This window comes from Embiotoca jacksoni, unplaced genomic scaffold, assembly GCF_022577435.1.
Source record: "Embiotoca jacksoni isolate LCO1_2020_lvr unplaced genomic scaffold, fEmbJac1.0.p SCAF_1, whole genome shotgun sequence".
Lineage (NCBI taxonomy): Eukaryota > Metazoa > Chordata > Actinopteri > Embiotocidae > Embiotoca > Embiotoca jacksoni.
Window position 1 is genome coordinate 22,032,454 of NW_027185229.1, and position 13,070 is coordinate 22,045,523.

At 39.0% G+C, this 13,070-nt stretch overlaps 1 protein-coding gene across 1 annotated transcript in view; it reads left to right on the forward strand.

Moving 5' to 3' along the window:
* Positions 1-8,151: 8,151 nt before the first annotated feature.
* Positions 8,152-13,070, forward strand: part of LOC138197154 (cadherin-22) — a 146,959-nt gene continuing 142,040 nt past the window's right edge. Inside the window, exon 1 of the mRNA XM_069147732.1 lies at positions 8,152-8,370. The gene's annotated coding sequence lies outside the window, so the exon portion shown is untranslated. The remainder of the gene's footprint in view (positions 8,371-13,070) is intronic.

Sequence of the window (13,070 nt, forward strand, 5' to 3'; positions counted from 1 at the left end):
ATAACTGGATTTTACCCCCCCAATATAATGTCTCTGAGGGGCGTAGGGAAAGATTAATGGGGTAAATATGAAAGACTATTTTTAGGTCTCCTGGACTGCTTAGCATTGAGTCAGCCTGGGTGCTGCTCCACAAACTGTGGCAAACTAACATCAAATCTGATGAATCATGCTTCACTTCTTATATCCGTGTTGAATATGCAACTTGTTGATTGGTGTCTTCTCACTCGGCTTCAAAGCTTTGTTTCAAACTGTGGAGTTGTTATTCAGCATTGTTTAGGTGAATGAAAGGCTATAAAGAGGTGCAGTGACATATAATCTGCAGATAGTTTCAACTGGCATGGTTTCTTTGAAGAAGATCCTACTGCCTGCAACGAGATAGAATCAAATCAGCAACGATTATCAAGCCATGGTACTTTACAACCCCTTCTGGGGACTGTGATCTAGCTTTGGGCTATGGGAGTCTCAGTGATATCTGAAAGCCTTTTCTTCCAACATGCGGCACAGGATGAACAGACGGATAGCAGCTGATATAGTTCAGACGTCTGTCAAATGGGCAAGATAACCAGGCTTGCCTGTAGCCTGAGCTAAACAGTGGGGCAGTGTTACTTGATATGCATTGTTTGAATTAATTGTATTGATTTGTGGGAAGCAACAATGTTTTATTGATATATATATATATATATATATATATATATATATATATATATATATATATATATATATATATATACACACACACAAGGATGTTCTACTATGAAGCAGGAGTAATGCTTAGGCTTGATTTGTCAAGAAATCTTTACACATTTAAGCACATATAAATGCACCATATCCATAAACCATATCCAACAGGACAGACAATAAAGGGCCCAACTCAAAATGAGGTCTACTGAACAATAATGCAACTAAAGCTTAAAGATAACTAAACACACCTGACCTATAATGGAACACAAGGGGTATACATACACCGAGGCTAACCTAAGATAGCGACAAAAAAGGGTATTTTCAAAAATAATGTCTAATAAGTCTATAAGTCTTAACACAAATTATCAAAGTAACTATCAAAGTGATAAGATTGACAAATAGAGATTAGCTTTCTACATAATTACAACACAAAGAACTTCTTATTTTAGAATTTTCAACAGTGTTCCCCTCCCTTTATTCCAGTGTTGGTCTCTTCCATTTCCTGTTTGCTGTGCTTAAGAGGCCAGCTGTCCCACAATCATGTTCTTTATTGGGAGCTTGGCAAGAACACAAAAGGTGAGTATTAAATGCGCATTAAATACACAAAAGACGGAATTTTTACTCAAATGTGTCCAACCAATTTAGAAAACAAGCTGACCTGAATAAAGTATGTAAGATATGAAAACAAAAGACCTTCTTTAGTCTCCATTTATTTGGAAATGTTTGCGTGTGCCTAACTTCCAAAGTAATACTTACAATGTTGGATATAAGCAACTGGAGCCACGACATAGATTTATAGACCAACAGATGCACACACCATATTTCAACTGTTATGTGGTGTGTCAAATAACCTGATATGTTAACATAACAAACTGAGATGGTGAATATGCTTAACCCTATACTTGCTTCTATACTGAGATCTGCATGTTAGCATTGACATTGTAAGTATGTTAGCATGCAGATATTGCATTGTTTTCTTCCCTGTTTTAAAACCCATCTTTTTAACTGAACAACAAAATCAACAACAACCTGTGAATGTTCTCAATCATCCAGGTCATGGTCAATCTAAGACTAAAAAGTCCAGTTGCCTTTGGATAAATTTAGATACATGCTAACATTGGCTTATTAAAACTAAATGTGTGGGTAAATCTGAAAGAAATATCATTAGATAAACAGTTTTGGGTAATTAACAGAGAATAGATCATTGGAATTTTGTCATAGGATCACCAAAGTGATTGTAATTCATCCTGATGGCAATGTAAATTGCCTAGGCCAAATTTCATGGCAATACTTCCAGTTGTAGTAATTGTTTCTGTCAAATCAACAAAATATGAACCTCATAGCATTACAGAAGCAAAAGTCAGAAGATCACCAAAATCAGCAGGATTCTTCCTGTGGGTACCACAGATGTCTGAACCAAATTTCATCACAATGTAACCAATAGTGTTGGAGCTTATTTTCAGTCTGGACCACATTGTTGGACTGACCAGCCAAGATTGTCATCCATGGCTAAAAATAGCAAATGTATACAAGTTGTATATTATACAGTATACGCGTGTAAAACAACTAGCTAACATTTATTCAGGACTTGACTTGCCAGCTTGCTTATTTTGAGAAGCATGTTCAAGACACATTTTTAGTTTGTATTTGCAACAAGGTGCAAGTAAATGAACATGTGGGTCACAATGACCAATACATATAATTGTTTTCAAATTCAGTGCCGACATTTCAAAAGGCATCAGCATGTTCACAATTAATAGTTTAGGTCATAACCCTAAATTGGCTGAAATACATTTCCAGGTGGCAAAGACAGTGATCAGTATTTTAAGCAAATTAAAGTTAGAAATGACTCGGCTTCTCTCAGAGAAGGTTAGAACGAGTATTCATCTCAATGAGTATTTTATGTACAGCCCAAATGTGCAATGTATATAAAATAATAAACTTTTATTCACAAAACATTAATCTAGCACATGATTTGTTTGTAGATCTGAGGTTGACAGTCTGAAACCTTTAAAGAATGGAGGAATAGACTTCTGGGAATTGCAACAGACATGAGTAATGTATGAATATTAACAAAGCTTTCAGAAGTCAGATCAAACTGAAGAAAAGTAAAAAAGTACAAAAAAAAGGGGGTGCCGTGTGAAATGTAGTGTTTTCAAACAGAGCTTTGTCTGTTCTACTTTATAGATACCAACGGGAGAAATAGTGGCCAGAACTACCATAAAATAAACCACCATGCTTAAATGCATTGGAGAGAGCGAATGCAAGTAGAAGGTACTGGCTTGAAACGCACATCGTAAAACACATGATGCACTATTGATTTGGGCCTCCGGTTGCTCTTCTCTGATCTCTGAAAACTGAGAAGTGTATGTCTGGCAGGTGTGCTGATTTTAACCTGGGGCCTGCAGCTAACTTCAGCATGGCTAAGTAAATACTTCAGCACAACTATAGAATATAACTAGACAGAGGAGCTGAAACTCAAGGTTACTTTTGCTTCACTTTGTATCAACATCAATTTATTGTCTTAATCTCTCATGGTATCTCAATCATTTGCTGTTGCTTGATAATAGCAGCCCTTTTTATGTTTGACCTTTAGGGCTAAATTGTCTGTTGCTAGTGTCTGCTTTATAATCAGAATCATGAAGCCTACTGCTGGTTGTACTTGATTGAAAATAATTGCATGTACTTTTAAATTACAATATTTGTAAGTAGGTTAATGGTCAGAGCTCTGTTTCTATTGAGCCGAGTTTTGTGAATCGGTAACTCTTTTTATATTCATTGCAAGTGTGTTGTTTTAATGTATTTTTATCCACCATGAAAACTGGCCTGCAGGGATAAATAAAGTTTATTGGATTTAATTAAATTGAAATGAAATGGCCCTGCAATGGCTAGAGTGAACCTTCAATAAGCCAGGGCCTCTCTAATTTGATGCACAGCACAGACAAATCTTTAATAAATTAAAAAAAAAAAAAAAAAAAAGTAATGGATTTGGTGTGTTTGTGTTGGGCTGTAAGAAAGCAGTATTGCTTATTTCTTAATATTGGCAAGCTTTTGGTTTCAGGTAAACATTGTCATAGTCATTGACCCTTTTTTTCTACACTTGTGCTCTTTAATACTTTTATTATTTTCATGTTTTGGCATTTTTTCCCTAATATTTGTTAATCTTACCAGTGGCTGCATCATACTATCAACCTTCAGTTGGCATCTCTGCTTATGCTTTATTTATGCCCTGTTTGTGTACCTTTTCATTGCCTTGATTGTAAAGTATTTTACAAAAGTAAAATAAAAACATAACAAAAATTTCTTACTGTTTTTCTTTTTACCAGATTTAATATGTTTTCCTGATTATCTAAGAGGGATGCACATTTTTTGCCTGAAATTGCTCCTTACAGGCACTTACCACACCTGCCTTACATACATATATTAGTAGTTGCTCAACTTCTTTGTGTCATATTCAAATAGAGAATTTGAAATGTATGCTGTACATTTTTTAACATTGCTTCTAGACTTCTTTGTTGAGCACTGTGGCCACCCAGTGGGGGCTCACTGGGGAGAAAAAAAAGTCACAATTTTCTGTTATCACTATATGCTTCCTATGCTATCATGAGAAGAAATTCTGTTTGGTGGACTGAGTTGTGTGAATAACTTATACAGTCCATGAGGCTGATATGGAAGCAGCTTTAAAGCTGCTTTTACCCACAACTGTTATTTTTGGGAAAAGAAGGGACATCCCCGAGGTGCTGATATGGGATCATCTTTAGAGCAGTACTCTCCTACATTCTTCTGTTTGGAAATGAGGAATTGTCCATGGGGCTGATGCGGGATCTGCTTTGAAGCAGCTTTCCTACAACCTTTCTTTTGGAAATTAGGAGTTGTCCGTAGTGCTGATTTTAGATCAGCTTTGAAGCTGCTCTCTTCTCCGGTCCTCCATATGAAAATGACGAGTTGTCCACAGGGTTAATATGGGATCAACTTTGAAGCAGTTCGCCTAGTTGGTTTGGAAATTATGAGCTGTCCATGGTGCTGATTTGGGATCAGCTTCGAAGCTGCTCTCTACTAAGCTGCTCTCTACTACTCTAAAATGGCGAGTTATCCACAGGGCTGATCAACTTTGAAGTGGTCCTCTCCTATAACTGTTTTGGAAATGAGTGCTGGTGCTGATTTAGGATCAGTTTTGAACCACAGTCCTATGTTTGAAAATGAGGTCCATCGTGCAGATTCGGGATCAGTTTTGACCCACAGTCCTCTGTTTGAAAAGGAGGAACTGTCTGTGGTGCTGATTTGGGATCAGCTTTGAAGCTGCTCTGTATTCCTGCCCGCCATTTGAAATGGTGAGTTGTCCACAGGGCTGATATGGGATCAACTTTGAAGTAGTTCCTTTCTACAGTCAGTTTGAAAATGAGGAGCTGTCCATGGTGTTGATTACAGATCAGTTCTGAAGCAGTTTTCCAATGCAGATGCTTCAAGCTACACAAGATCAATTTCACAAGTTGCCTTCTGTGTGTTACCTGAAAAATTGTATTGCAATCCAAGCGTGAATGCGCTGTAGTCTAAGCACTGCTTGCAGCAAAAATCGCTATAGCAATGAACTAGAGAAAGCTGACCCCTTTCATTTAGGTTCACCAAAAGTAAAAAAAAAAACAACCTCTGTCAGCCATTCAAATATCTTTCCTTTTTTCTGCACTGCAATTAGTGCTCATTCTTTCTTAGATACCGTTCTTCTGTGCAACTGTGCTCATGGAAATGATGGAATTGGCTTTAACAAACTCATATTGCTGGTTCAAAGACTCATTGATCACACACAAAGCACAGTAACTGTGGGACATTTAAGTTTTTCACAGTGGGTTATTTGAAAATGACAAGCTGTCCATTGTGCTCATTTAGGTTAAGCTTTAAACAGCTCTCTCTCTTTCAGTGAGCTATTACAGCTCTCTCCTTTAGTTTTAAGGAAATTAATTGTCCAATGAAGCTTATTTAGCAGCGGGTCAGGTTTTAACCCACTGAGCCCACTATTACAACACAGTTTGACACTCATAGCTGCTCTGTAGTGAACATGTAATCATGCTAAGTTGATTTACAAGTGCTTTAAACCATGTTGTTTAGCTGAAAAACAAAGTCGGGGCAACTGGGTTTCCACTGGTTGAAATCGTTGAGACTATTGGTTTTAGAACTGTGAAAACACAATATTGAAAATGTGAGCATGACTGGAATCACATGAAGAAATGGCAAAAAAGTACTATAACTGTGGGAGGGAAAAATGTTTTCTTTGGAAGAAAAGGTATTTCTTCAGTGACCTTTGACTCGTATCTTCCTTTAGAGTCATTTCCAGCTGGAAGTGTAGTAGTGCTGAAGTGTCCTTCTAACACCACTGTTATCTACGGCCCTTTTACCTATGGTCCCTAACCCCCCCCCCCCCCCCCCCCCCCCTTGCTCTCGCTCTCTTTCTCTCTCTCTCTCTCTCTAGCTGGCATGTATTGATCTGCTGCTGCTTGTGTCTTACAGTACTATATCTACAGATATTTATGTTTGTAGCTGCTGGTCTCCGGTTCCCATTATGGGCTTGAGTGATAGGCACGGGCAGTGTTTCAACACCTCGCTGCTGAGGAAAAATGTAATATTCAAGAGACCTGTTCTTAGTCAGCACTTCCACCCCAAGAGCTGGCTGTGTAAAATGACCAGGGACAGCAAGTATACTGAAGCATAGCATAAAGGCTTAGGCACGGGGGAAAAAAATGATTACAAGGCAAGACATTAATTAAATATCTTCTTCTAATATATGTTGCGGCTATATATCAAAAATATTTAGCTGCAACAAATGTTAAACCAAATCAAGTGTTTCATCTATTTTAGATGCATTTAACATTTGTAATCCTTACCTCATAGAGATCAATTCTTAGTCTGAAGTGAAATGTGGCTTTTTGGCAAAATACATCAGATTAAAGGGCATTTGCAGCACATGTGTCAGCTAATGATGTAGCATGGAAATCAGCATTTAATTCAATTCAACAGTCGTCACAAGTTAACACTGTTCATCTAATAGCACCACAATGGACATTGTCAAATAACCTTTTGGAACTCCTATTGCAATGTGATTATTTCTTGAAGTTTAAAAACATCATATAGATTAAAACAATAATTGTGTGTAATCCACTTGGCTAATATAAAACCTCATAAACTCAAGTTTCTATATGAAATCTCTTGTGGATCTACAAGTTGTACTATTGATTTGTAACCTGCCAGTTCCTGCCTGGGATTGCCATTAATGTAACCTTTCCTTTTTTTTTTTTTCACTCTCTTTTGGCCCCCGCCTCCTCTTTCTCGCTCTCTCTGAATCTCTTTACCTCCATTTAGCACCTCTCTGTGAACAGCTTCTGCATGCTGGCTTTTAAAATCCTTGATGGTGCAGCAGCTTCCTAACCTTTCTAACCTTGATGACTGAGCCTCAGAGAGAGACTGGTTGTGATGCTGGGTTATTCCGCAGCAGAACCCTCTTCCTCTCTCTTTGTCTCAGCCCTTCTCATGCTTTCATATTCTTATCTTTTGTCGGTCACTTCATATTTTACGCACGCACGCACGCACGCACGCTGATTAACACGTGTATTACTTCGAGGAAGCAGGCATAATTGACATTTTCACTTTCTCAAATAGAAAATGAATCTGAATAACACCTCCAGACAGTGCACCACAGTCCACTCAAGCCATTCTTCATACCCTGTTTCTGTTGTTTTCTACCACTCATGCAGGTCATAAAAATAGGACTGCGTTTCTCCACTGCAGCTGAAAACCATGATGTTCCCTCCATTCTGCACTCTCTGCACTGATGAGAGTCAATGATTCAACAATGTACTTTCGCCACTACACAGAAAATCACAACCTCCACTTCTGTATGGGTTTTCCACCACCAAGGAATACATCTGCATTGTGGAGTTGAGGAAGGCAAGCGAATGATAAAATAAAAATTGAAAACAAAACAGGCTGCGGACTGTAAACGCTTCTTTGTCCATGCTGTCAATGCCTTTAGTTCTCAGTCATGGATTCGCTTTGTGTTTCAGCGCCCTCTTTTTGTTCTCACACAAACAAAAGCATATGATTATCTTCTGTCTGTGGATTGTGTTTGTTTAAGGTGCTAGTTTAAGGTGAAGGTACCCTTCTGTTTATCTCTTCCTTGTAGTGTTTACACACCTTTTCAAGCTGACAAGCTTCCATCTTATAAATTCAAAGACGTTTGCTGTGTATAGAAGTATCAGGCTATGTGTTGTCAAAGAGGAGGGCAAAACAAGTCAAACATGTCTTTTTATTTTTTTTTTACTTTTGTTTCTAACGCTCCCCACAACCTCTCTCTCTCTGTCCATCTCTCCAAACCCCCCCCCGCCCCTCTTTCATTCTCTCTCGTCCACTTCATTTGTAGGTTCCCTCCATCACCACCAGGGGCTTTCCACACCGCGCCGTGCCGAGAGCGGCTTTGCCGTTCCTCTCCCTGCACTTCTTCGGAACGGAGACTCCAGACGCGCAGCGCGGTGGCAGACCGGCACAGAGCGTCTGCCCCTCTAAATTTTTTTGGTCATATATATCTCACAAGGAATCGTATACCTTTGACTCCGGAAGAACCGGCAAGTTAGACACCCGTCACCGCATCCCTCTGCAACTTGTCAAGGCAAAGGCGTTTGTTTCCGCCGCACGATAACAAAGGTAGGACTTTGAGGATGTTTTAATTCAATGGGAAAGTTCACTGTGCGCTGGCATGCTCGCGTAACATACAACTCCACTGGACTTGTATAATGCCTTTAGGCATTGCACTGTGGGAGTTTTTAGTGCTTGCAATAGAGGGACATTGCTTTTATGCAAGACAGATTTTTGTGTGCTTATTTTTGTGTGAGCGTGTTTGGCTATGGAGAGGCGAAACGAGTACCTTTGCATTTTATCAGACCTTTGTTATCGTTATTTCATGGTTGAATACTACCACCTAACTTGTTGCCACTTGTAACACATTTTAGATCCGGTTAGTGCAGTCGGTAATGCGCGCTGCGCAGGAGACCGTGACTCCGATCACATTAAATCGTTTAGACCTTAATCAGACTACTTGTAATGATTGTACGGTTTCAGTAGCAGAACATAGTGTCCGACCGGTTACTCGCGCTGTGACAGGACTGTGCAGCCTTTATAGCGTCGCATACATTTATTGTAAGATCTCCAACACTGAGACTGGGCAGCTATAGTACAATGTGCGCATTCATTTCGTGTGACATGACTATTTTCCAGTGGTATGTCCGAGCTGTCTGTAATTATAAAAGTAAATATTCACACCAGCGTACAACACCAGCACCGACTTTACTAAATGAAATTCCAGGGGTGTAAAATGAAGACACGCACCTCCTGCACAGTGAGGTGGGTTTCCGAGGACTGCAGCCACTTGATGCGCCAACAGGATGGATTTGGGGAAGTTGGTTGTGATCCACTGAGCACTAAAGCCATGCTCTTGAATAAATGCTGACTTAAAAACATACATCCAAACAGTTTAATCAGAAAACAATATATTGGAATTGTGTAATAATCTCGCCATAATCCTTCAGATGCGGTTGTTGTAGATTAAAACCTCATTCTCATTAGAGAGAGTATAGAGCTACAAAAGACAGTCCGTTGTGCTTTTCTTTTTTTCTTTCTTTTTTCCTATTACCATCAATTACATTGGTTTTGTCATTTATATTTCATATTTTAATCATCTTTGAATCTTCATGTGGATCTAATGGATATTCACAGATCAAATTAACATCAGCAGGAATTTCTATCCTGTTTGTTTAACACAGTTTTGCTGGACAAGATCCAAATTTTGCGCAACATGCACATCTCAGCAGTTACTGATACCTGGAAATCTGCTTCTCTTCCTCTCAACCTTTTCATTGTGCTCTGTTGCCTCTAATTTCTTTTAAATTGACGTATGTTACTCAACCACACAATCTGTTTGTTGACAGTTATGACATTTAGATTTGGTTAAATATTATTTGACATTTGTCAAGCTCATAAAATAGGTGCTGATGAGGCAGGCGAATGGTAGCTCGTGCATGCATCACAGAAAACTAAATAGCTTTCCACAATCTCAAACCCTGTTTTCCTACTTCTCAACCACAAGATTGATAGAATTCTCTACATCCCAGCTTAATATTTGTTTTGTAAGAAGGCATATCCTTCATCTTTGTGGTTTCTGGATGAAATACAGCTTACTCCCAACAGGAGGACTTGTATGTGTGTATTTCATATTGCAGACCGTGATTTGTGACCTCAGGGTTACAATACACTTTAAACTTGAATATTACTCGGCGACCTTGGCTGAGGTTAGAGATGCTTAAGTTTACTCCGTCAAGGTGTCTACATTCTTGACTGTGTGTATCCTTGTGGACGTGAGCGAGTATATGCTTGTGTGTCTTTTTGAGACCTCCGGCTTGCCTCAGTTTACCATTCATTCTGAGCTAATTGGTGCTTGGGAAAGTTGGGAAAGAGAAATGCCCGTTGTCCCAGTATCCGATCAATGACTTTAATTTTCCAATTAGATGCTGATCTGTTCAGGAATCTGTCAAAGGGACAGGCGCTCTGAGTGAGGACCATGACCTTTATTGACCCTATATTTGGAAAATTGATTTTGGAGGTTACATCATAGGATGAACATTTGTTGGTGTTGAGATCAGCAAAATGTCAGGCAGAATTAAGGAAGAATTATGTATTCTTACATTATGTGAAACATTAATCAGGTGCCTCTCTAAATTTATGTTGACATGAAGTTTTCAAATCCCGTTGCAGTGTGATTACATCAGCATGTGTTGGTTGTGTACATTTTTTTTCTTTATCTTTAAACCCTCTCATGTATATAGCCACTGTGCATTGTGACATTTGTTAAAAGGCAACATTTTCAACTTGATTGACAGATATAGTCATGCACGCATATGTGTATACACAAACAAATCCTAATAGCTAGTAGGTGATACAGAATATGAAACATTTTCTCTATGAAAAGAAGGAAAAATAATACATTTGCTATCTTGCTGTCCATTACAGACTCGTATTTGCTTTGTTTCCTGGACTCCTCATTTATTCAGTTGGTGGTCTAACCAGCGTGTACATTACAAGGGCCATGTAGCAGTAACCCAGATGGCAGAATGGGCTGATTGTGATTTATGTACCAAAAGTGAATGCATTACTGTGAGCTTCTGGAGTCAGGGCCAATTCCAGGCAGGCATTTTCACACATTTTTCAACACACACAAATCATAGACGTGCAAGATGTTGGCTTACATGTACACAAAACTTTGTGTGTGTGCACAGTAAAAGCTCTATCTCTGACTTTGTCCCCCCTTTTCCCCGCTGTCTGTGTCTCCTTTTTTTGTCTGTCACACACACACACACACACACACACACACACACACACACTGCAGTTCTGAAAAATCGTTGAGATGAAGCAGTCCACTGTTGTGAGACATTGATTACCGTTTACCAAGCTGGCGCATAAATGTAGTGTTAAAGGAGAGATGGCTTGGATAGGAAGAGAGAGAGAAGAAATGAGTGCTGGAAAGAGAAATAGAAAAGAGGCAGAGAGATGGCAGATATGTGGCAATAAAGATGATATACGCAGGGGTAAACCTGGGGATTTTAATGGCAACAGAGAGGGGACCAATTAGGTCAACTAATTGATTTGGACTTGTGGTTAGGTGCTGTGTACAATCTCCCTCTACACACAGACACACACTCACAAACACACGTTTCCACAGTTGCACTCCTCACTTCTCACACCTGCTCTCTTGTCGGCAGTCAGGAATGGTCAGCCCTTAGTCACTTCATTACCCCCTCTAGGCAGGGAGTGCATCAACCATATTAACGCTTGAGCTCTGTGATGGAATCACTAGGTAGGTGGAGATAGAGAGCTGAGGGCTGTGGACAGGCTCCACAGTTGATTTTCCAGCCCTGTTTGCACCTGATTTCAGGGCTAGGGTAACAGGCAGCACTTTGATCCAACAATTTTTTTTTTGAGAACTGTGGCTTTGCTGAGAAAATTCACCAGTTTTTTTATGCTTTGACTTGTGAGGAAATGGGATAAAAATACAGGTTTTTTTTGTCATTGTCGGAGCAGTGTCAGAGCAAACTAGACAGTACCTGTCAGCAAGTCAATAATGCAATTCACATCAATGTCATGTTTAAACACCGGTCATTCAACTTAAATGTAATTGACATTTTTGGGTAAGCTTGTTTGCTTTCTTGCAGAGAGCTAGATGATTGGATTGAAGAGTCATACAACTCCCATGTTTTTATGCTAAATACAATACCAGAAGGTGATAAGCTTATTTTACCTTCCAAAGACTGAAAACGGGGGGTAACAAAATGCCTGAGTCTGACCATAGGTCAGAAATACACTGACTAGCACCCCAATTAATTACTAACATCCTCATTATTTAGTTATTTTAGTATTATTTAAAATGTTTTAAACATTTGATAAAAACATTTTGTAGTTTGTAGTCCTTTCAGTCAAAAATCAGAAGTTTAAACATAATGAAAGTCCGGCCCCTTGTGTATCCTCAAATTCTGTTATTTTCTGACATTTAGACAGTTCAAACCACCACACAATTAAATCCCCAGCATTTTTTCAAATGGTTCATCTGGTATATCGGGTGGGTGCTTTTGATGGTTTTGTTGATAGTGAGAATACTTTTTTTTTAAAACAAAAACTGGGAGGCCATTACACTGGATAGATTTCTAAAGGTCGCACATATACAACAAAGAACTACGCATCAAGAGCAGAAAATGGACACTGACAAGATTCAGACAGATGCTGAGTCCATCTGTTCATATGATGCAGTAACATCTGTTATGGGAGCAGGCTCTAAAGCCATTTAAAGCCAATGAAGCTCAGTTGAATGGAGAATTCAGATCAAATCTGAATACATGCTTTTAAATGTCTTGTTAATGAAATTGTACATATGGGCAGTGAATTAAAATAGAGACTTTTAAAAAGACTAAAGGAATTGCTGAAATATGGACATTATTTTTCTATCAAAACTGTAGTAATGTAGAGGATCAGAAGACGAGCAGATATTACAGGCATTTTTTTAAACACTGAAACTTTATTTCAGTGTATATGCGGTATAAATATAAATATTGAAGTGTGTTGTGGAACACAGTGCTAAACCATTCTGAATGCAATGACAAACATGTTACAGTTGACGCACAGTCCATTGAAGATAGTTATAGATTGGTAGTTAATGGTCAGTTCTCCTAGTGTGCTTGTGTTTGTTCGGCGGTATTTCTACCGAATGTGCATGAATCCCATCTCTGGCGACGGGATCCTGGTGTACTGAGTGCGCGTTCGTTGCTGGTCTGCCGATCTATGTTTGTGCCTCTTGCTCTGGA